The 24,032-nt window shown below is 42.1% G+C and overlaps 1 long non-coding RNA gene across 7 annotated transcripts in view; it reads left to right on the top strand.

Moving 5' to 3' along the window:
* Positions 1-24,032, top strand: part of LOC143669987 (uncharacterized) — a 224,485-nt gene that overhangs the window by 133,323 nt on the left and 67,130 nt on the right. For 4 of the 7 annotated variants that reach the window (XR_013169184.1, XR_013169182.1, XR_013169181.1 and 1 more), the window contains exon 4: positions 10,534-10,679. The exons of 1 other annotated variant lie outside the window; for it this stretch is intronic. This is a non-coding gene — a long non-coding RNA (uncharacterized LOC143669987). Of the gene's footprint in view, positions 1-1,562; positions 1,662-10,533; positions 10,680-13,441; positions 13,517-24,032 lie in introns of those variants that run through there. 2 more of the 7 variants (XR_013169186.1, XR_013169190.1) reach the window with 2 other exon arrangements.

The following is a 24,032-nucleotide window of genomic DNA, read 5'->3' as shown; positions in this document are numbered from 1 at the left end:
GCTGAGCCACCATGACCCGCCCAGCATATTTCAAGTTTAAGTCTGGTCTTTAAAGGTAGAGTGAAAAACCGTCCTTTGAGGAAACTCAAGCTTTGAGGAAGCAATTGAGTAGATAATATGGGGGAAGGGGAAGTGGCAGCAGAGAGTTTAGTGGGCAGCCTCCATTTCCATTTAGATGCAAAGACTACAGGTGGACTTTGGGGTGTGCTCAGTCCTTGAAGCCTGGAAGCTCGGAGGAGGCTGCCCTCCTTGCGAGCACCCACGGGGTGGGAGCTCAAGCTGTGGTCAGGAGAGTTGATATGTCCGCCATCTCAGTCATTTTCCTGTGGTCCATAAAGGAACCGGCTCACCGGGGCTCCGCGCTGCACCAGCAGCTGGAGGCAGGAAAGCACAACTGCAGAAATTTTAATTGGGTTGTAAATAGATAACCATGAGACCAGAGGAGAAATCTTTCAATTGGAGACTGCGTTCTTAGTATTCCAGAATCATGGAGATCTGAGGATAAAAAGTGCCAAAGTAACAGCACGTACTATTTATTTTCACCAGTATATACACACACACACACACACACACACACACACAACTGAGCCTTGACTCTGTTATGTACTACCAATGAGCAGCATTCCAGTATCAAAGGTACATCAATGATCTCTAAGTCCCTATAAGGCTATTTTCCCAACATCGCACAACCTCCAAATCATAGATGTCACAGGGCTGTGCCAGTGGTGGATGAATATCATCCCATTATTAGAAGATAGAAAGTAAATTCGATATACAAGGTAAATGGAGTCTTTTTTTCATTCTTTCTTTTTATTTTTTTATTTTTGGAGTTACTGAACCAGCAGATTTGGGTTATAAGGAGCTTTTGAACTTTCACAAGCATGATTATGTGATGCTGAAAAAAATCTATTTGAAAGGGACGACTTTATAGGATTAGGGAAAAGAACCAGTGGCTCTGAAAATTCATTTAGCATAGATCTTGTCCAAAGAAAGGAAAAGTCTTGGAACTCAATATGAGTAAAATGTAAATGTGACTCAGGAGAGAGAGCAGCTTCTATACATGAATTTGTGAAACCAGCAGCGAGAAATAGGACTTGTACTATAGATGGCCAATAAGCAGGAATGAGAGCCTGAAATAGCAGCACACACTGAGAACTGACTCAGACAGCCAATATCCCACTCAATGAGAGAATAACCCTTTACTGTTTTCCACACACATAACGATTCGAACTGGTTAGATAAGGTGCAGTGTAGAATTCTGCAATGGCATATTAATCTGGGCTTACATTTCCCTGACATTGAGAAAAACTAAAACTACTTACTCATTTTTGGAGAAAAGACTCAGTCTCTCACATATGCCTCAGTTTATCATATCATAAAGGGTCTTAGCCATGCGATTTTCCTTTAAGATTTGTCATAAATGCTTTATGTTAAAAATAGGGCCACAACTCCAGCCTGAGTCTAAAATAAGAATATTTATCGGGTCTATAATCTCAGTATTTCTGCTGGGAGCTCTGGATATAGAGGTCTCTTATTCTTTAAATTATTTTCTTTTCTTGTAGCAATTGGAGAAAAGATTGATCAGTCATTCAAAGAGTATCATGGCTCCGTGACCTGCTAAGAGGGAAACTCCAGTGAATAAAAATGGCATTTATAGGGAATATATTTGTGGTTGGGATATTTCTTTGATGCAATGCTAGCCTGCAATGACGCTACCAGGCAAGCTGCCCAGAGGTCATGGAGCAGAAAGGCTGAGAGCAAATTAATATGCTTAAATACAGTTTATTGAATCCATTTAAAACACACAGTGAGAAGCAAGAGGGGACGGAGGAGATTGAGGAATACATTTAGGGAAAGGTGCACGTCAGATGAAAGTCCACAGTACCCAAAACCTCGGTCACACAATTTTCAAATGGACTTTCTCTGCTGCATCAGCCTTCTCCTGTGATGGTGGGGTTATGCAGTTGAAGTTTCAGCAAGGGAACTTGGCAGATGGAAGGTGACTGGAACCAACACAAGTTTGCTCTAATCAGAGAGATGCAGAGGCAAGTCCCCAGGCCAGTAGCTGTAGCTTGCCAATTAATTAGTCTGATGAGGAGCTCTGGATTTTATGTGCATTTTTTGGGCAGAGAACACACAAGACTAGAAGGAGAATCATCAATGGGTGGCCAATTTAAGACCTCATGAATATTAAGAGGCTCATATGTCTCGTGTATATTTAGAAGTTCATGAATATTTGTTGCCTCTTGGTCCTGTGCTGTTTATATTCAGCATATACATGCTCTACTAACTTTATTTTATATCAAACCTGTCCTGTTGTATAAGTAATTGCTTATATTTACTTATCTATACCTAAGACTAAATTATATCTAAATTACTAATTTACTTATCTATACCTAACACACATTATGAATTCTGTTTGTCTCAAGAGCTACTTGCTTATCATTACCTATATTTAATGCATCTTATGAGTTGCACCCATTTTATTTGTTTTCCTGTCTTACATAGAATTGCATATTCTCAAAGAACACAGGAAACACACATTAAAGCATTCATCGTCTATGTGTTATTCCCTTAAGTTTGAGAAGGCATGCACCCATTCACCCCTTCATATTATCGTCCATACATACAGCAAATATCGAGCACCTGCTAGAAAATTGCAGGCACCAGTCTCGGCTGTAGAAATATGAAGATGAAGAAGAGATGATTCAGCCTTGGAGCGGCTTATAGTTTAGTACTGAAGAGAGGCATAAAACAAAATGCCAACAATGAAGTGGCATTTGTAATAAACATGTGTGTAGGGAATGGAGGGACAAAAGAATCACGTGGTCGATTCTGCAGTGTGAATGGGGTACGGGCAGTAGGAGGGACCATGACGTGGCTTTATAGAGGACATGGTGCTAGAGGTGAGTCTTGAAAGATGCCAGGCAGCGGAGGAGAGCAGGTGAGGTAGAGGAAGCAGCGAGAGCACAGTCTTGAGGGATTGAAGGACACACTGAGGCATCACATGCCAGGAAGGGGTGGCAGAGAGAGGCCAGAGGGTGTGATACCTCCAATCCTAAGAGAATGTGAGGAGAGACTGCTCCATTAAGTACTTAACCTCCAATCCTTCATAGGATGAAGATATAATCCCATTGGTCCCTCTATGAATTACCTGACTTCTTTTTTGCAACTGTGAAATGGAAAATGGTAACGTTACGTTGTGAGGTTCTTGTAAAGATTGGGAGATCACTGACTGAAGTTTTTAGCCTTGTGTCTGGCACCTAGAAAGCGTCCAATAGACTATAACCACCTTAATGTAATCAGCATTCTGGTTTTCAATGCTTTCAATTGGGCTAAGTGAGATATAATGGGGTTTCAGTCTCTCAGTGATCAAGATCATTTATGGAATACCTGGTGACATTCAGAAGAGCACTCAAACGTAACATCTGCTCCTGTGAGAACAAAACCGACTTACATTTGGAACCTGGACAGGTAACAGCTTCCCATGCTTTGTTCATGAATCTTGAAGGTCCCTGAAAATAATAATGGAGATAATGTTCTGTGATTTCATTATCCTGTTGAAAATGTTGAAAGATGCAGTTGATTTAATCTTATGGCATTTCAAACAGCAGGGACATTTGAAACATATATTTCTAAATGAAATTGGAAATGCTTATCTCAAAAATGATTTACCTGGGTCAGGGCACTGTGGAACAAAGCTGCAAGATCTCAGAAGCCCATCTTGGTCAAGGTTGGGGAGATGGGGTCTTGCATTTGTTTGGGGCTGAGAGAGGGACAAAGGGGAAAGGTCTGAATACAATTTATGTGGCTGGCCTCTTCAAAAATGGGAGCCGATGAAGGGAAATGCATTATCCTGGGCAGGGCTGGTGGTGCAAGGAAATGATGATTCAGTTCATCGCTTTGACCCATGCGGTGCTTTGTTTAAAATTGTGCTGGGCAGTTCCTTCAGTATCAGGAAAAGAAACAACATTTGTCAATAAATTATAGCGGATGTGGGGAAATCACTCCCAGGGTGAGGTCTGCGATGGAATGCGTCTTGGAAGGTCAGTGCCCACAAAAGGCCAAATTTACATTTTTCCATTTGCCCTCTGCTTCAGAGAGGATATAAATCCACTTACTGCAGCCGTAAAGCCCCCCTGCTCTGCCTGCCTACAGGCTACACACTGAAATAAAGGATGGGGCAGGAGAACCTGCAACCCTGAGGGGTTTGACTGTGCCCGTCAAATGCAGAACCGGCTTATCATAGCCAGCCTCCTTTGACACCATATCTAGTTTCTGGAACTCTCTGGAAAATGTCAACCTTATCAGAAATAATTAATTCATACTTAGCACCCAAACTATGTTGTGAGCAAAAATATTTAAATATATACTTAATTTTTAATGATAAAAATAATATTCCCACTTTTGTAAACATTTGTGCAGGACTTTGGTGTTGACAAAATAAAGTGAAAGTCTTTCCTCCCTGTTTCCCCTCCAAATTCATTTCCCCAGAGGTAACTGCTATTAATTTGGTATGTATTCAGACCTTTTTACTCTGCCCAGAATGTTGAAGTTCCGATTCTGAGATCAGACTGCCTAGCTTTGAACCTGGCTCTGTCACTTACCAGCTGTGTTACCTTGGAAAAATTTCTTAACCTTTCTGTGCCTCAGTTTCATCATCTGTGAAATGGGGATATTAATAGTATCTACCTCATAGATTGTCATGAGGATTAAATAGATTTAAATACACACATCAAGTATTTACACCTGATACTTAAGCAGTCAGTATACATATTTGCAAAAATGGGACTATATTAAGGGAAATGTTGAAAGAAGACCTTCCTTTAGGACTTTGTTTCCACCAGGTGATACAATACAAGAGTATATTAGTTTGTTGGAACAGGATGAGTTCAGCTCTCAGTTTTTGAGTTTCTGTCTCTAAGAGGTATTTATCTTTCAAAAGAGGCAGTTTCTTATTCTTCCTCAGTAAAAATATGCACCTTGGGGAGACTTTGGAGTCAGACAAACAACGACTTTACTTATTAGTGTTATGTAATGGCAGGTTACCTAACGACTTCTCAGAGCCTCACTGTCTGTGTCTACATAGAAGGCACAATAATTTTGTTCAAGGATTCTATGAGCTGCTGCATGTGAGTGATTTTGCCTGCTCAGAGTACACACTCAAATGGTGGCTATAGTAGGTAGTGAAGCACTTAATGCTTCTTTTTCCTATTTCTCCCGTAGAGAGGCGTGGAAGCCCAGGGCTTGCACCATTCTCTGAGGAAGCAGAGAGTTGAGGGCTTGACTTTGGTTTTGCTGGAGGTGGCTGATTCACACACCGATTTTTTTCCAATGGCCTTTGGCATTCCAGTTTCCTTATTATTTGAATAGAATCTTCTAGTTTACAAAGTGCTTTCAAGTGGATTCACTTGGTCATGACTGTGGGAAGTAGACAGGTCAGGGAAGGTGTCATTTGCACTGGATTAGCCTTGCTTTCTGGATGAGAAAACCGAGGCTCAGAGAAGATAAGATACTTAGCCAAGGTCACAGAGCCTGAGGCAGAGCCAGAACTGGCAGCTCAGAGCTGTGACTGGTCTTCCCCACCCATTCCCTGAGAAGGCCAACAGGAGGTCCTCTTGCAGTGTGCAGAGCACCTCAAACCACCCAGATAAACTAAGGGCTCTGGGGCCAGGTTCAGGCACAGAGCAGGCCCTAGAAAAACTGGTTGCTGTTATTATGAAACCATCTGTAGGTATCACCACCATAGACTTCATCTCAGTCCAGGGTTGTTTTCCTGGGCCTGGTATAGCTAACGAAGCTAATAATACAGACCTAAAATGAGTATAAAAACCAAGACAAAAAGAATTGTTTTTCCTACCAGGATGCTCTATATTTGGGGAAGTGTGACTCTTCCCCTCCTACATCTCACTTGCATATGTTGAATCAGGAGTAATTTTGCCTGAGAAGCACAGACAGGACAATTTCATCTATAACCGCACTGGAAGGAAGAGGATAATGGAAATTTTAATGAAAACGCCGACGCAATGAGAATAAGGATCAGTTCTTTTGCAATAGGAAGCAGCAACTTTGCTCAATAGGCTACAAAACCTTTCGTTTGTGTTCATGAAAATTATCATTGTCTTCCAGCTCCACTGAGATTTAACGGAGAATAAAAAAGAACTTTAAAGTTCAGACGCAGTTCACTCGGAAGTTTGTCTCCAGTCTTTGGGAACATTTCAGTTCTTCAAAAGGGCATGCAAAGAAAGGGGCTGGATTCTTTACAAAAGAACAGAGAATCTCTAGAGCATAAAGTACTGTAGGAGACAGTGTGTGGCTAGCCTGCCGGTACTTTGCATCCAGATTAGCAGATGAACAGTAGCATGCTGGGTTTACTATAACTCAGCCCCAGGACCTGTGCCACAAATGGGACTGCACTGCAGTGGCAACTCTCTCTTCCATTAAGATCCGATACATGTGTTGTGACCCTGCCTGGGATCTAGCTGGAGGAGGGAGAGTTAGAGGTGAGGCATGGGCTGTGTGTATTTGAGAGGTAGAGAGATTGAGCTTCACCCACTGTGACGCCTTAGTCTGTCTGATAGACCAGTGGGGCAACTGATAGAGCCTGTCTCAGTTTCCTGGCTGGGATTCTGACAACAGGAATTTACTGGCTCATGGTTTCAGAGGCTGGAAGGCTTACTTCCTCCTGGGATTGGTCACATTCTGACTGATCGGCAATGATCCTTGGATTCCTTGACTATTCTATCAAGGTTCCGTGGACTTCCATCTTCTGTGTCTTTCCCTAGGATATTTATCCTTGGCTCCTCTGTCACATGGTGGGGCACATGGCATTGTCTACTGGTCTCGACCTTCCCTTCCGGGTCTCGCTGATCTCAGCTTCTTGCTTCCATGGCTTTCTCCCTCTGTCTAGATTTCATTCTCTTACAAAGGACTCCAGTAATAGGCTGAAGACCCCTCATGATGCAGTTAGCCACACCTTGACTAAAAGCAGCATCTTCAAATGACCTATTTACAGTGGATTCACACCTGTAGGAATGGATTCAGACTGGGAACATGCTTCATTCTGAGGCACGTAACTCAGACTGCCACATGCCTTAAGAAGAGTTTGCACAGTAGCAAAGCCTTTGCCACTGAGTGGTAGGAGGACACAATGGGGTCTGTCCCTCAGAATTGCCCTCTGGCCCAGGCTTCCTTGGAAAAGAAAACAAAATGCAATTTCACAGAAGCAGCTCTATTACAAGTTCTTCATATCAAGTGTGGCAGACATTGCTGATATCCACCCCAATTCCCAATCCCCCCACTCCTTACATTACAGAGGACTATAATTTTGTTCTAGGAGGAAGAATAGCTCAGATAAAAATCTACATTCCATAATCTCTCTTGCCATTAGAGGTGATCATATGACAAACTGCAGCTATGACCAATGAGAAGTAGTGCTGAGATGGCTTGGGATTCCTGGGAAGCTTTTGCTCTCCTAATTTGGTGTCTCTTCATTGTGGTTCCAAGGATGACCTCAAGGTCTTCCCAGAAATTACCTTTGTAGTTGACTTTGTAACTCCTCTTACTAAGAAGCAGAGGTTATTTCCCTACTCTTTGATTCTGTCACAGAACTTGCTTTGGGAAGTGGTTCAATAGCAAGCAAGATGCAAAAAAGAAACAGAAAAGTGCTTGTATTATAGGGCTTGCCCTGTGTACTGCATTTGGAAGCCTGAGATTGTCATGTGAAGACCCCAGGACTAGCCGTCTGGATGATAAGGCACACATGGCCCAGGTATTTCTGTGGTTCCAGCCAGCAGCCTACCAAGACTCATAAATAAGGCCATCCTAGATCATCCAGCTACCAGCTAACCGCCAACTGACTGCAGATGCATGAATGAGCCCAAGAGAAATCAGCTGAGCTACCCCAGGCCTGAGGAATCACTCCACCTACTACAGATGGACAAGTGAAATAAATTGTTGTGTTAAGTCATTAGGTTTTGGAGTTTATTTTCCAGTAAGCAAAAACAGATATATTCCTCTCCTGGTTATTTTTTTCCTCCTTCCCAGAATGCAAACATGAGGCAAAAGGTGGAGCAGCACCCTTGCAACTATGAGGCAATTATAAGGATGGATATACAGATGCTATTGAACAAAACAGAAGGAGTCTGGCCAACAGATGACACTGTCAAGTCAATTGCTACACCATCCCAGGGTTATCTGCCTCCAGACTTCATGTTTTGTGAGAAAAATTAAGTCGTGTGTGGTTAAGCCACGTGTATCATCCAGTTCTTAGCTGCAGACCATGAGAATCTACTTCAGGTGGTTAAACTAGAAAGGAATTTATTAAAATGTGTTAGTTTATAGAGCCTCTAGAAATTCAGACAGCCAGTCTTGAATTCTATCTAGCTGGGAAAAGGGTAGCCAGATACAATAGAGGCAGGAAAGATGCCCACTATGCCATAGGACTGTTCTAGTGGAAATGCCAATGCTGCCACCTCCCTCTGTCCCCCACATCCTGCATTATGTTATTAGGGAACAGACACCAAAGCCTAACAGATGTTCTGTCTCTGTACCCCTCACATGTAGCTCTCCCCTGTGCCACTGACTTCTGCTTCAAAATCTCATGCACAAGCATCTCTTTGGGAGAACTCTGTCTCAACTCATCACCCTAGCTAGAAGGGGGTCTGGGAAATGTCGTTTTAGCTTTCTGCTCTTTAACTCAGAAAGGCAAACTAAAGGGGTTGGAATGGGCGGTGAGTGAGCAACCACCTATTTGGTATTTAATGACCACATGTTCCTGATCTCCATATTTAAACTTTTAAATAACATCAACAGCAAGACATTATGTTCTTACCTAATGTAATGTAACTTTGACTTATATACAAATGAATATGTGCTTACCCACTTCCCCAAAAGGAGAGTCTCAAAGTGTCATTCATTGGTCAGTGTTTCCATCTCTGGCTGATATTTATTCCTTCTTCAGCGCAGTCACAATCATACCTAGATAACCAATAGCTATAAGTCATATACACATATCAGAGAAAGGATAACCAATAGCTTATAAGTCATATCCACATATCAGAGAAAGGAAGAAAATGCAGGTACAACTACAGTAAGGAACACTGGCAAGTGGCATAATAGTCTGCAGTAGGAGTGGCAGCAGTCCCTGGCCAACCAGTATGGTGCCAAATGGACACGGCACTGTCTAGGGAGACCCAGAGCAGAGGAAGGAGAAAAGGATAATGAATAGGTGGTCTGTGAGCACATGTGAGACCTCCCCAGGCTTCTGGAAATAACAGAGGGAATGGGAGGTCTTTGCACATCTCTGGGGCGTCTGCATTCATAAGACAAAGAATCAGTAAAATACAGGTTCAAGAAACTCAAGACACAATGCTACAAACACAAAAGCAAACAGTTAACATCCAGATGCAAAGAAAATTATTCAATTGCACAAAACATCCAGATACAAAGAAAATTATTCAATGCACAAAACACTTCCAGAAGAAAAACATAGTATGAGATGAAGGATGTTTAGCTCTGTAAGAAGTACTGAGAAGAGAAAAGAAGGAAGGAAGGGGCTGGGCTCATGTGAGTCTGTCAGGGGAAGACAACGATTTGTGGTGGCTTCCAGTGGTCTGCCCAGGGCTCAGCTGTCATCTCCCAAGAACTGCTAAGGCCTAGAGAAGCTAAGTGACTTGCTGGAGGCCACACAGGTAGAGAGTAGCAGGAAAGTATCCTACAATAGAGGACACTAGAGCAAACCATAATGGAGCAACTTCTAGGAAATAATTCTTTTGTTGGTTTCCCCATGCCCTTTTCACTTCCCTGGCAGTCAAAGAAAACAGCTACTGTTTACTTTTGATTAGGTCACTTGATGTCCTTGGGTCTCCAGTAGGCAAACTTTCCCACCCATTCATCTGTTTCTCAGCTGAACTTCTTTGGCTAAGGGAATAAGAAAAAAAAAGTCCTTTCTATTCTAATAGTATCTTGGGTGCTATGCAATGGAAAGGGCCTGATAACTGGAAGTCAGGAGACCTGGGCTCTTCTCTTGGCTCTGCCAGCATTCATCTGGGGGATTTTGAGCAAGTCATTTCATCCCATGAAGCTTCAGTTGCTTCATCTATGATCCTGCTCAGCTTTATAAAATGGGGTTCCTGGACTAAAACAAAAGCATCTACAAGATTGCCAAGGTGCAAACAATGTGTGAATCCAAGACATTTGTTTGATGGTTCTAAAGATGGCTCCAGGGTGGGCCACAGTGGCTCAGCAGGTAAGACTGCTTGCCTGCCATGCCCAAGGACCTGGGTTCGATTCCTGGTGCCTGCCCATGTAAAAAATAAATAAATAAATAAAAAGACTAAAGATAGCTCTATGCCCACATGCTTCGGGTGAGTAAAATTTTGGATGGACTGAAAATAAAGAATGCTGGATCGATTTCCGGAGTTTTTCTGAATGGCACAGAGAGAGTGGACTGAGAAAAAAAAATGCTTGGTGAGTTGGGACTTATTTTGTTTTTCTGCCAAGATTTATTCCATAAGCATGTTTTGTCCTTAGGAACAGCAATTCTTATGTGAGTACTGTTTTGTTGGATGGACATCTGCCTTGAGGACACAAATTGCAAGATTCTTACAAGCTGAGAGCCCATCACGTCCAGCATGGAGATAAATCGTCAGAATCTTCTAAAGAAGTCAGTGGGAAAGGTGAGACTTCAGTGTTCTTTGTTTATTCCTCTAAAATCTTGGCTATATTAGGAATTTAAATATTTAGGCATTTTATAAATATCCGATCACTGTGACAATGATGAAAACAACTACAACAAACAATATTTTAAAGAGAGTTTCTAGGTAAGTGAATCTACCCACCATTAGTCCAGAATAACCATTAAATGATTATAATAAAGAAGCAGTAAGAAAGCCAAGATGTTCAAGTTACACTGCTTGATACTAAAGAAAAATTGCTGCACAGGCTGAGACTTTTGGCTAATTAAAGAAAAACAGTGATACATGGGACGCAAAGTAAAATGTAAGGAATGATATATGAAATCAATATAATTGGATTTTTTTCTTTTTTGGTTTACAGATGAGCAAGCAGAGGGCACTATTAGGGATGTCATTGAATATACGAAGGTTTTTTAAAAAATTAAATCCTTCATGATAATTTCTTGTATTCCTTAAAAGAACAAGGAAGAAATGGGCTTAAAGTTAGAAGAAGTGATCTTGACTTGTTAATGGAAGTGACTTGAGATGAAATTTTCTTCTTTTTTTTTTTTGGTAATAAAACACTAGCATGGTCCAAATAAGGTCATCCTCAGATCTCTTGCCCTCATCTGTCTTGGACATTTGCCCATTTAAAGGCAAATGACTGGAGAACAGGACCTTTATGATCTTTGTAATTGAATATGGAACACATATGTAGACACAAGGTGGTAGAATTATTATCAGGATATCACACTGGTAAAGTGTTTGATGCTCTTCAGAACCATTTAATCTATGTGGCAGCATTTCCACTGAGGAGGGGAGAGGACTGAAACACAGGGACTCAAATGGATGACATGAGCAGAGGTTAGGAAAAGCCCCTCTCTTCTGGCCTGCCATAGGTTCCCTGGTATGGCAGAGTGAACTTTGTCGGAATGCAGGGTTTGAAAAGGTGCTAGGAGAAGGAAGAAGGCATGACTGCCCAGCAGCTTCTAAGGGGAAGATTCTTACCTCAGAGAATCAACAGACTTTGGGATCTGGCTTTCACTTCTCAGGTCCACAAACTTGCTAAGGCTCCCTCTCATTAACTCACAACCACATCACCAATTTATTTATTTAGAACAGGAATGATCCTTTTCCTCGTGATTGGAATGGCCATGTCCACATGGGACTGATGGGATGTGTGTAAGAAGGTAGAAACTGGAGACATATTACTGGGGCCAGCAGGCTGGGAAAGGACCCAGCAGGACTTGATTATGCTGCCAATTTACATAAATCCCCTGGGAAGACTTTTAGTGGTCTGTCCCTACTGCTCCCAGATCTTACGTCTTTCCTGGTGGCTGAACAAGCTCTCAGAGGTCCTTTACATGTGCCCACAGTCTATTCCTAGAATCAAAGTGTCCGGTCACTGAAGTATTTATAAGAAGATTATTTGGTGACTATAGAATCAGCTCAAGTTTCAATGAATATTTCACAGAAAGCCTTATAATATTGCCCTACACCCCTGCTCTAGTCTTCTGGTGTTTTTACAGGTAGACCTTAGAGATGTCGTGGGTTCACTCCAGACTGCAATAAAACGAACAGAGTCACATGGATTTTTTGGTTTACCAGTGCACATAAAAGCTCTGTTTACACTATATTGTAGTGTATTAAGAGTGCAAAAGCATTATAACTAAAGAACAGTGTACGTACCCTAATTAAAATGTGGCACAGAGACAGAGGCATGAAGTAAGCACCAGATGTGCTGGATGCAGGAATTGCCACAAACCTTCAATTTGTAAACACCACAGTATCTGTGAGGTGCAGTAAAGTGAAGCCCAATAAAACGGGATATGCCTGTACCTGTTAGCAGCCTTCAGATACCATCTCCCTCTTCCCTGGAGAGAACCGAAGGTATCAGAATTCTGTACCTTGAACTCTAAATTCTAGTGCTGGCCAGAACTGCCCTCTCATTTTAAATGGCCCGCTGTTTCTATAGGTGCATTAATATTATTCTGTAATTATTATATATATTTCCTGTTCAGTCCAGGACATTTGGGAGATCTAACTGGTGTCACTCTCAGTTTTATGGGGCCTGTAAGTGAGTCTGAGGACTGTATGAGAGAATTGTGTAACAGCAAGGACACCCAGAGGAGCTAAAATCTCTCCTCAAATGGTTCCGAAACAAATGTGGGAGACAAACAACAAAAAGAGGTGACTCTGTGTTCCTTCACATCTGATTTTCCTGGCACATTCAGTTTTCCTTTGAACAAAGTGAGAGAGCCACGTTGCCTCCCTGTCCTTTCCCCCATCTTCCTCACCATCAGCAGAGTCCTAAAAGAATCAGGGCATATGAAGGTGACTGCTGGAGAACACAATTCATACTTTCTGTTTTTCTTCTCTTCTTTCCCGCTCGTGGCTCTCTTGGTTTGACCTTAATATGATGATTTCCGCCCTTCCCATCCCACCTGCTGAAGAGGGTGTGAGACGCGACAGCACCTCAAAAATCTCTGCCAACTCTAGATTCTCAAAAGGATCCCTCAGAAAAAAAAACATCCGAATTAAGTACATTTACATTGACTTTGCTTCTGTTTTTATTATACACATAATATATGCGCTTAATGAGGGATTGGTCTCTGTAACTATCCCCAGGCATAAATGTCCTTTTAGTTCGTAGAAGCTTGGCAACCAACATCCAAGTATCCTAATTAAAAATGTGCATTCTGAGAAAAATTTGAAGTTGCACGCTCAAACAGGGGAAGAAAGTATTTCTGTTAAACTCTCCACAGAGGCAAGAGTGAGGTCTCTTTGTTAGAGAAACACCCAATCTACTGATGCTCATTCTGAACTTCAGAATCCACCCCAGCCACTGGAGCGCCTGATTCCTAGCCTCTGTGTGGTATGTACTGCCCTCTACCTCCCTCCTATTGGAGCCTTCACATAGGACCCCATTCAGTTAACACACCCTGGCCTGCTTTGTGTCTAGCCCAGAGCTCAGTCACTGAGGACCCCAAGGTAGGGAGGGGGTATACACTCAGGCTCAGAGTGAATTCGGAATTTGGGGGTTGTGCTGGTTTGAAAGGATGTATGGACCCTAGAAACGCCATGTTTTAATCAAAATCCCATTTCATAAAGGCAGAATAATCCTTATTCAATACTGTATGTTTGAAACTGTAATCTGATCATCTCCCTGGTGATGTGATTTAATCAAGAGTTGTTGTTAAACTGGATTTGGTGACGACATGTCTCCACCCATTTGGGTGGGTCTTGAGAACTTTCTGGAGTCTTATTAAAGAGGAAACATTTTGGAGAATGAAGGAGATTCAGAGAGAGCAGAGAATGCTGCAGCACCTCGAAGCAAAGAGCTCACAAGCCAGTGATCTTTGGAGATGAAGGAAAACGCCTCCCAGGGAGCTTCATGAAATAGAAAGCCAGGAGAGAAAGCTAGCAGATGACACTGTGTTTGCCACGTGCCCTTCCAGATGAGAGAGGAACCCTGACTGTGTTCTCAATGTACCTTCTCACTTGAGAGAGAAATCCTAAACTTCATCGACCTTTTTGAACCAAGGTATCTTTACCTGGATGCCTTAGATTGGACATTTCTATAGACTTATTTTAATTGGGACATTTTCTTGGCCTTAGAACTGTAAACTAGCAACTTATTAAATAGCCATTTTTAAAAGTCATTCTATATCTGGTATATTGCATTCTGGCAGCTGGCAAACTAGAACAGGGGTCCAGGTTTTACAGCATCCTAGCTCTGTGACCTCTTTGCCTCAATGGCCCCATCTACCAAACAGGTGGGTAGCTGTGAGGATTAATGAGATAATGTATGCTATGCATCAGCACAAGGACTGGCTCCTTGTAAATCCTTAGCCTATGATAGCTACTGTCCTGATTAAAGAAGGGAAAATAACAGGTTCATTCATTCAACAGGCATTAACCGAACATCTTTTATGTTGCTGATGTGGTGCTGGACACTGGATGTGCATTGGTAAACAAAGCAGGTATAAGCACTGTTCTCACAGACCTTACAATCTAGTGGAAGATGCAAAAATGGACCTATAAATCACAACCAGCCTTGGTAGGTGCTATGAAGGAAATGAGTTGGGGCCTTAAGCTGCTTGGAAAGACAAAGTGGGAAGAAGGATGTGGGCTTGAAAGAGAAGGAAGCAGACTCAGAGTGAGGAAATACTCTTGCGGGGTGGGGGTCCTCAGGATGGGTTGTCATAGGAGAAGAACCCAGAAGAAAGAAATACATTTAACAGGAGAAGCGTGTGTTTTGTTCCATTACTAGTTGACAACACTTTGAAGTCTGAGACTTTATCATAAATTGTCCAGTCCACATCTTTTATTTTACAGACAGGAAAACTGAAGCATGGAGAAGTGAGTGGCCACTGGTCTTAAAGCCAGTTAATGAAAGAGCAGGCATTAAAACCCTAGTTTTGTTTCTTATCACTATCTCTTCTTTCTTTAAGTATATCAGGATTTTTTAAACCAGGATATTAAAAATGTGGTTTCTTCCATTACTAAAAAAAAAAACCCTTCTTGAAATTTCTAGGAGGGAAAAAGACATGAGACTGAGATCCTGTAAGAATCCTGCAAAATTTTAAATGATTTAAGCTAGAGTAAGTTCCTACTTACCCCCAAAACACTCCCTTCCCTTTTGGGTGCTCCTTTTGAGCCTATCTTTTGACACTTGGGTTATGTTAGACTCACATTTTCATCTAATTCTGTGAGTCACTGGGTAAAGGCCCAGAGCTTGGAGCCAGCTCTGCAAAATCAGGGACCCCACCTGCCATGCCCCAACCCCACGCCATGCAACCCACAGAACACTGTACGAACTCCTACAGGACCACTTGCTACCCTCAAGTCTGATGGGGTCCTTGCCATGAAGCATGGGGCCTGGCTACCATCATCAGCATGCAGATGAAAGATAACATGTGTAAGATTCCCAGCAGCTCTGCGTGAGGCAGGTGTCATTGATGGAAACAGCATGGGTTTTGAGTTGGACGGACCCAGGTTGGAATTCCAGCTCTGCCACTGATTAACTGGGGAACCCTGGGCAAGTTATTTAATCTCTCAGAACCTCAGTTTCAGTAAGTATAAAACAAGAATTGGACCCACTCTCAGGCTTGTTGTGAGGAAATGAAATAAGTTAGCAGGTATAAAGTACCTATTAGGCTAGCGTGGCAGGTGGCAGTGGCACGTGGTTCTCAGTAAACATACATTCTCTTTATTTACTTAATAAATATATGCATAGATAGCACATACTATGGAACAAGCACTGGTCTAAGAGCTTTAGAAATATTAACTCTGTCCCCTTCTACCGTCTTTATGAGGAAGAATATATTGATAACAAGGGGGGCTTCTTATGGCAGTCGACTATATAAGAAGGCCTTTGGAAATAGGAATTATCTTTCATCCCTTATCTTGGATGAAAACCATCCACCCAGTTTCCCAAGCAGGCAGCTGAGGGCTTCACTAAACTCCTAACTGCTACATGCTAGCCTAATAATGATGATTAATAAGATAGAGATTTGCTTGGTATGCAATAGCAACTCACTCTTCAGAGTCATCTCTTCTTGTGCCTCTTGACTCTTTCTTTACAGCAAATACACTTGGGGTCATGTTAGTCAGGCAAAGCTACTTGCAACTCCAAAGGCCCTGCTGTCCCATATCTCTGTGATTTTTGCCTGCACCACTTCCCCTTTGCCTGCAATGGCTTTCTTTGCATGTTTGCTGACAATAGTCTTTAAAGTCTCATTTTCATCAGTAAATTTCCTCTTAGTCTTTCCAGGTAGTACAGACAGTTCTCTTCTGTGGGCACTGCTACACCCTGTCCATGGTCAGACTTGAAGAGTTTTATCAGGGTGGTGACTCTTATCATATTCAACTTTGTTTCCCCAGCACCTAGTCCAGTGGCCCATAGAAAAGAAGGAAGGGAGGGAGGAAAGGAAGAGGAAGAGGAAGAAAAGAAAAAAGGAGAATGAAACAAAGGAGGGAGTCAGGGAGGGAGGAAGAAAGGAAGACATGAGTTAATTAGCCAATGACAGCATTAAAGCAGCTTTCCCATTACCGGTCACCTTTATCAACTCTCACTGCCTCCACCAGGTAGAAACTGGACATGTGGGAAGGGCAAGATCAGATTCAAATTGGTCCCCATGTGTTGACAATAAAATGGCCATTTTTCAGGTTTTATAGAAGATTAATATTCTATTTAACATGAAATTTTGTGTTCTTATTTTTTTGAAAAATGAATAAGAAAAACATTGTAAGAGCTGGATATAAGGCTGATGAGCTTGGAAGCACAGGACTACCTAGACACCCTACTCTTCTAATGCTCAGAGGCAGTGGCAGTGGGAGCTGGGAGGGACAGGTAAGAGTCCCTGAGGAAATATAGACCAGATGGGGCTTCCTGCAACTGGGGGCCCTAGATTCTCTACCCACCATTAAAAGCATCTACCCTCCATTCCTGACATTGCCTTGTATACTGGGGTAAATAGTGTTGCCCCAATTTTCATATCCAACCAGTACCTTAAAATGTGGCCTTATTTGGAAATAGTATCTTCACAGATTCAAATAACATGAGGTCATAGTGGATTAGGGTGTGCCTTAATCCAATGACTAGTGTCCTTATAAGAAAAAAAAATAGACACAGAGACACACATTAGGAGAGGATGTCATGTGAAGACAGATTCAGAGATTGGAATGATGCCAAGAAACAAGCTAAAAAACACCAAAGAACCCAAGAATTGCCTGCAACCACCAGATGCTAGTAGAGAAGCATGGAACAGGTTCTCCCTCAGAGCCTTCAGAAGAGATCAATTCTGCCAATATCTTGATTTCAGACTTCTAGCTTCTAGAACTGTGACAGTATAAGTTTCTGTTGTTTTAAACCACTCAATTTGTGGTAGTTTCTTATGGCAGTCCTTGGAAGTGAATATTCCCTGCCTGGCATTCAGCATTCCCACACATTGTGATGTTCCTGCCTGACGTGGTGCTGGTGAGACCAATGGGGAGCCCCTCATCTATATTAGGAAAGTGGTTGGGATGGAGTGAGCATGGAAGCAAACTGAGAGCAGGAAGCCTTCATTCACCCATTCACCCATTCACTCAACAGATGTCCCTGGAGTGATTAATATGTGTTGGAGATCCATAGATGCCAGACAAAGGCCTTACTGAAAAGGAGCTCAAAATCTCTCCCCATCTCTGTGTGTTGGGTTCTCATCTATGAGAAGCTTGGTTACTTTTGGAGTCAGAGTCCCTTTGAGAATTCAATGAGTTCTCCTCTTCTTAAAAAAGCAAACTGAAACAATTTCACCTATTGGTTCAGGATGTTTATAAACATAGTGAAGCCCATTCATAAATACCAGGTTAAGTACCCTTGGCTAAGATATTGTAGGGTCTACCTACCCAAAATTTCTTGATTCTACACACACACACACACACACACACACACACACACACACACACACACACACACACACACACAAAGTAGACATTTTATATCTAAGCAATGCAAGAGAACAAACTGGGTAAGACGAAAATCAAGCACCGTAATTGCCTCAGCTCATCACCTCCTCCTCCCACCGCCAGGCTCAGCCTTGCTCTAGCAAAGGGGACACAAGAAATCCTATGTCTGTAGCTCATTTGGCTTCACAACGAGTCAGTCTGGTTGCAGATCCTTCTCTGACCATCAAAGCTCAGAACTTAGAGCCTGGATTCCAGCCTCAGGAATTCTGTTTTTGTCATTTACTGCTGGACCATCCTTTCCAACGCTGCTTTTCTACCCAGATCTGTATGCCCCTTGTTTTACCATTGCCTCATCCAGATCCCAGACTTTGGACTTCAGCCAAAGACACCCACAGCCAAAAGGCCCCCAGTGGCAGGTCAGCAGAAGTCCATACACCGGCATATGTCAGTTGCCAGAGCAGAAGGGCCCTGGATATTTGGGTGTTAGCTCTCCCCATAAACCCCTCATTCAGTCTGAACTACCCCTCTCTATCATACTATCCCTCACCCATCTTGCTTCCTTCCATGCCCACCTAGGACCCTTTGGAAGCCAGGTAGGAGATGAGGTGCAGGGCCAGAATTGGGGTAAGGCAAGTGAGGTCCCTATGGCATAAAATCTAAGAAGACACTCATAGTCAATGCCAACCCTACCCTGGCATGGCCCTATGAATGAGCACCTCCTTAGATTTCACCCTACTCCCCTCTCTTGCCTCACCCTTGTCTCAGTGAGGACATCTCTAAAACAGACTGTACTTAAGGCCCTCTCTAGACCTGAGTTTCTTTAATTTTGTTTTTAATTTCTGGGCAGGACCACACAATAATATATATATATATATATATATATATATATATATATATATATATATATATATGAAATTCTATTGCTGAGTGGGGAAATTCATGAGGAAGAGGAAAACATTTTATCAAATGCAGCAGGTTTCATGGCTGGTGATTAATGCCTTTATGAAAAATGGCAATTTTAACATTGACATGACTAATCATACCTTTTCTTTCCGTAGTAGTTTAGCATTTCCTGCTATAATAATTCAAGCCAAATATCTCATTCAAGGAAGCAGAAGTGTCAGCATGCTATTAGCTTTCTCTACATTGACCCATTTGTTTCTTCATAAACCCAGTCTGAATTTATCACTATATTGGCGTACATTAGTGATTCATGGTAGACGTCAACTGAGATTCTAAAAGTGCATCGCCAAGAAGGACCTCCCCACAAAGGATAATTCCTCAACTTGTGACAACTCAGTGACCCAGCAACCCGGCCATGAGTCTCTTGAGCTGTGAGGTCCCTGCTTTTAAATGCTTGAGGAAGATGGAGCAAAGGAAAAATTCCTGGACCAAGGATCCAGTGTCTTGGGTCCTTGTCCCAATTTTGCTGTCTAACTTTGCTAAACTTCTTAACTTCCCTGGGCTTTGGTTCCCTCAATTGGACAAAGAAAAGAATGGCTGAGAGTTAAATCAGCAAAGGCAGTTTTAGGCTTAGAAATTATATGGAGCTACCTGCTGTGACTGTCAGGATACTAAGTCTTGAGAGTTCCTTACACTCTCTCCTGTCTTTATTTTCTGGATGGCTTTGACCATAGTGGTGTGAGCCTAACTTCATGTCCATTCTATCATTCTGGTTTGCCAAGGTGGTTGAGGAAGGCAGAAAGGCTGTGCTGCCCTGTAATCTCACAACCTGTTCTTGAAGCCCTTTCCCTTCATTCCTCGGGGTATCTCCCCCTACAGGATCTTCATGCCACCTTCCCCACTACTGGAGCAGCCAACTCATGCCTCCCTAAAAGAAGCCTCTAAGACAGCTCACTGTCACCATCTCTTTGCTGCCATGGTGTCTGACTCAAAGCTGCAGTGTAACGTGAGGCACATCCAGAGAAGAATGCAACTTGCAAACTGCAATGGGGGTTGCTTCTCTGCTCTGCCCCTTCCGGATTCCAGGAATTGCATTCTTCCCAGGTTAGAGAGTCACATTTAACTATACCTGGAAGAGTTCCTTAACTCAGAACTTTAGGTTTTTCCCCCTTTCATATATGTGTTTCACAGGAGTCAAACATGACTAATATTTGCTGCACTGTTTCAATTCTATCAGCGCTATGAGTTCGCTCATGTGTGAGTGTTTAAACATCATTGAGATTCTGAACTTCTCCTCTGGAAAATGTTTGGAATCAATTGTGACGTTTTTCTCTGGACGTGATTCTTCTGACTACTTTGGAACACAACAAAGTGGATCGGACTGGATTGGCAAATAGGTTTTATCTTGTCTGCCAACAACAATTAAATTATAGAGTCTTCCCTGTGGCTATGTTGAAAAGGCTCATGAGACGGTGACTCAGCAGGAGGAAGTGCCTGTTGGAAGGGCACTGTCTGCCCTGGTGAAGAGGGAACCTGGGAACATGTGGCCTCTTAATGTCATCACTTAGAGACTCGACTTTACCCTCTAACTTGATACCAGAGAGCAAAGCATGCTTTCCAACTAACACGATCGTCATCCATATTGGAGGAAAGTCACACAGAAGGTTATCATTTCATTGATAAGCACCAAATTAGAGAATAAATCACTACTGTCTTATTAGGAGATCTTACCATCACATCAACATGCATTGATGAATTCATTCCAAAATGAAGTCATTTTAGTGGAGAGTAAAAAGATTTAATTGGTATGTCATAATGATCATTATAAGGTTGACGGAGAAAGCCAGAAGAAAGGCTGAAGCCATGAGACAAGCTGCAACATGGAAGAAACTTGAAAACATCTGCCTGGCGAAAGAAACATGACACATAAGGACAAATATGGTGTGAAGTCATTTATAAAAAATGTCTTGAAATAGCAAATTTGTGGGGACTGAAAGTAAAATTAGAGGTTACCAGGACATGGGAGGAGAGGGGAAGCGGGAGTGTGTGTTTGATGAATATGGGGTGTTAGCAATAAAATTTTCAAAAACACAAGTAGGAAGGGAGGAAAAAGGAATGAAGGAAGGAAGGGAGGGAGGGTAAACAGCAAACAAAAAATCTTCCGGTCTATACTGTGTATCTTATTTAGATTTCTTTATCCTGGTTTACCCTCTTTTCCTACCAGTACTTTTTCTGCTAGAACAGGTTCTTCCTAGTAGGGCCTACAGGGTACTAAATGGTGAGGCCTCTGTTTCTTCATCTGTTCTAGGTTTAGACTTTAAGGGGAAAGTCCTTACCAACTGTGTTTACTTGGCTCTAGAGAGTTGCCTTTATGATTTTTAATTGCTTGGAATTTAAAGAGAATTCTGCTGGCTCCGATGCAGATAAGTATCTCCAACCCCTTCTCCACTTCCCCAAATCTTGGCAATGCATTCATTTTAGTATTATCACAGTGCTTTCTGATTCTACTCTGATCACTGTGTGGCTTTCTTGTCCTGTGACTCTGGGAGAGATTTCACTGGGAGAGAAACAACATTTTTTTCTAATGCAAATTTATTGAGATATATTCACACTTCATACAAACCATGGAAGTATACAATCACTAGCTCATAGTATCATCACATAGTTGTGCATACAGCCCCATGATCAGTCTTAGAACATTTTCATTACTCCAGACAAGAAAAAAAAAGAAAAATGAAAAGCAAAATCCTCCCATACACCTTATTCCCCATATTATTGACCCACAATGTTGGTATAGTACATTTGTTACTACTGATGAAAGGATATTAAAATATTATTACTAGCTATAGTCCATAGTTTGCAATAGTTGCATTTTCCCCATGTAACCCTCTATTATTAACTCTGTGCAATTGTGACATATTTGTTCTAGTTCATGAAAGAACTTTTAATATTTGTACAGTTAATCATGGACAATGTCCACCACAAAATTCACTGTTGTTATACATACCTCCAACTTTCCTTCTGGTGATATACATGACTCTAAATATTCTCTTTCCATCACATTCATATACCTTTCTGCACTGTTAATTATTCTCACAATAACATGCTACCATCACCCCTGTCCATATTCAAACTTAAGTTCACCCTATTTAAACATTTTGCCCATGTTAAGCACTGCTCCCATTTCTTTAGTCTCATTTTATATTCTGGTCACCCATAGGAGACAGAGATAGAACATTTTAAGTTGAATATGAACCAAAAAAGACCCTAAAATGTACGGATTAAGTAATATTTTCTTGGGGTCAACATTAAATGCTCTGCCCTCTCTCCCCCAGCAGTGATATATTCTACTATTTAACAATAGGTGGAATTTAAATCCTCAGGTTATTATGGTCTCACACGGCAGTTGCCTTCCTTCCAAGAGTTCTTGAGCCACAAGCCCAAGCAGAGCTGACAAGCTACTCCAATAGGGAGGACAATAGCAGGTGTGATGGGTCTGTGGGCTTTTCTAAGCATTCAAGAGGTAGATGTACACTCACAATGGAAAGTGGATAAGAACCAGAAACTATTTCAGTAGGCCTCATGGAAAACAGGAAGTCCATTGGATCTACAATTCATTACTAGCAACTTGGAATTCTTCTCCTTCCTCAAAAGTTGCTGTTCATTGATGCTATAAATCATCACTGCATTAACTCAGCTACTGCCATGCTTTTGTTCTTCCACTGCCATCTACTCACATTTCTCAGAGTGACCTGAGGGGAGGTCAGTCAACAGATATGAGCTGATTGGTTTGGCCTGTCAGCATCCGGGATGGAACATCCCCATGGGACAAAATTCACTTTTTTCATGGAAAGCCCCCTAGTCAACTCAATAGCCTTTGACCTATTGCAGTCAACTGAGACTAGTCAAATAGCACTGATTTAGCTTGCTAGCTGCCAGACTGTGATATACCCAAAACAGAATGGCTTTTAAAAGGTGGAATTTATTAAAGTTGCAAGTTTACAGTTCTAAGGCCATGAAAATGTCCCAACTAAAGCAACGCTATAGGAATGTCCAATCTAAGGTATCCAGGTAAAGATACCTTGGTTCAAGACAGCTGATAATTTTCAGGGTTTCTCTCTCAACTGGAAAGGCACATGGCAAACATGGCAACATCTGCTAGCTTTCTCTCCAGGCTTCTTGTTTCACGCAGCTCCCCCCGGGGGCGTTTTCATTCTTCTTCTCCCAAGGTCTCTGGCTGCATGAACTCTGCTGGTTCTCATAGCTCTGCTGTTTCTGGTGGCTCTCATGGTTCTCGTGTCTCTCTTCAAAATGTTTCCTCTTTTAAAGGATTCCAGTAACGAATCAAGGCCCACCTGGAATGAGTGGAGTCACATCTCCCTCTAATCAAAGGTTAATACCCACAATTGGGTGTGTCACATGTCCATGAATATAATCTAATCAAGTTTACAACCTACAATACTGAATAGGCGTTAAAAGAAATGGCTACTTCCACAAGATGGATCAAGATTAAAACATGGCTTTTCTAGGGCACATAATCCTTTCAGATCGACACAGGCACAAAGCCTGATGACCTGTGTAAAATGACCCCCTCCAGAAAGAGCTGTGCACATGGTAGACAGCTCTGGTGCCTTAGACCAGGCTCTGTCTTGTTGTCCTATTCTAGCTGGGTGACTTTTATTACCTCACTGCTACCCTCCTTATTTTGTTTTTCTATCTCATTGTGCATTTTCTGGAATGTAGTCCTCTTTTGTACCTCACCATAGTGCTGAATGATGCTGCACAAAAGCAGCCAAAGCTACCTCTTTGGAGGGTGTTTTGGAAGGATGCTGTGCGGACCCAAAAAACTGCTTAGCCTTAGTCCCCCCTAAGAATTGTTCTGTTTACTATTCTCTGCCTATTCTTTTCCTTGTTGTTGTTCCCTGCTTTGATTTATTTAGTTTCAGTTCCTTTTAAGCTTGGGTTAGTCAACCCCACCTCCTATATGCTAAATTGATTAGT

Source organism: Tamandua tetradactyla, chromosome 26 (assembly GCF_023851605.1).
Source record: "Tamandua tetradactyla isolate mTamTet1 chromosome 26, mTamTet1.pri, whole genome shotgun sequence".
Lineage (NCBI taxonomy): Eukaryota > Metazoa > Chordata > Mammalia > Pilosa > Myrmecophagidae > Tamandua > Tamandua tetradactyla.
Note: the sequence above shows the minus strand (reverse complement) of the source record. Positions and strands in the feature narration are given on the sequence as shown.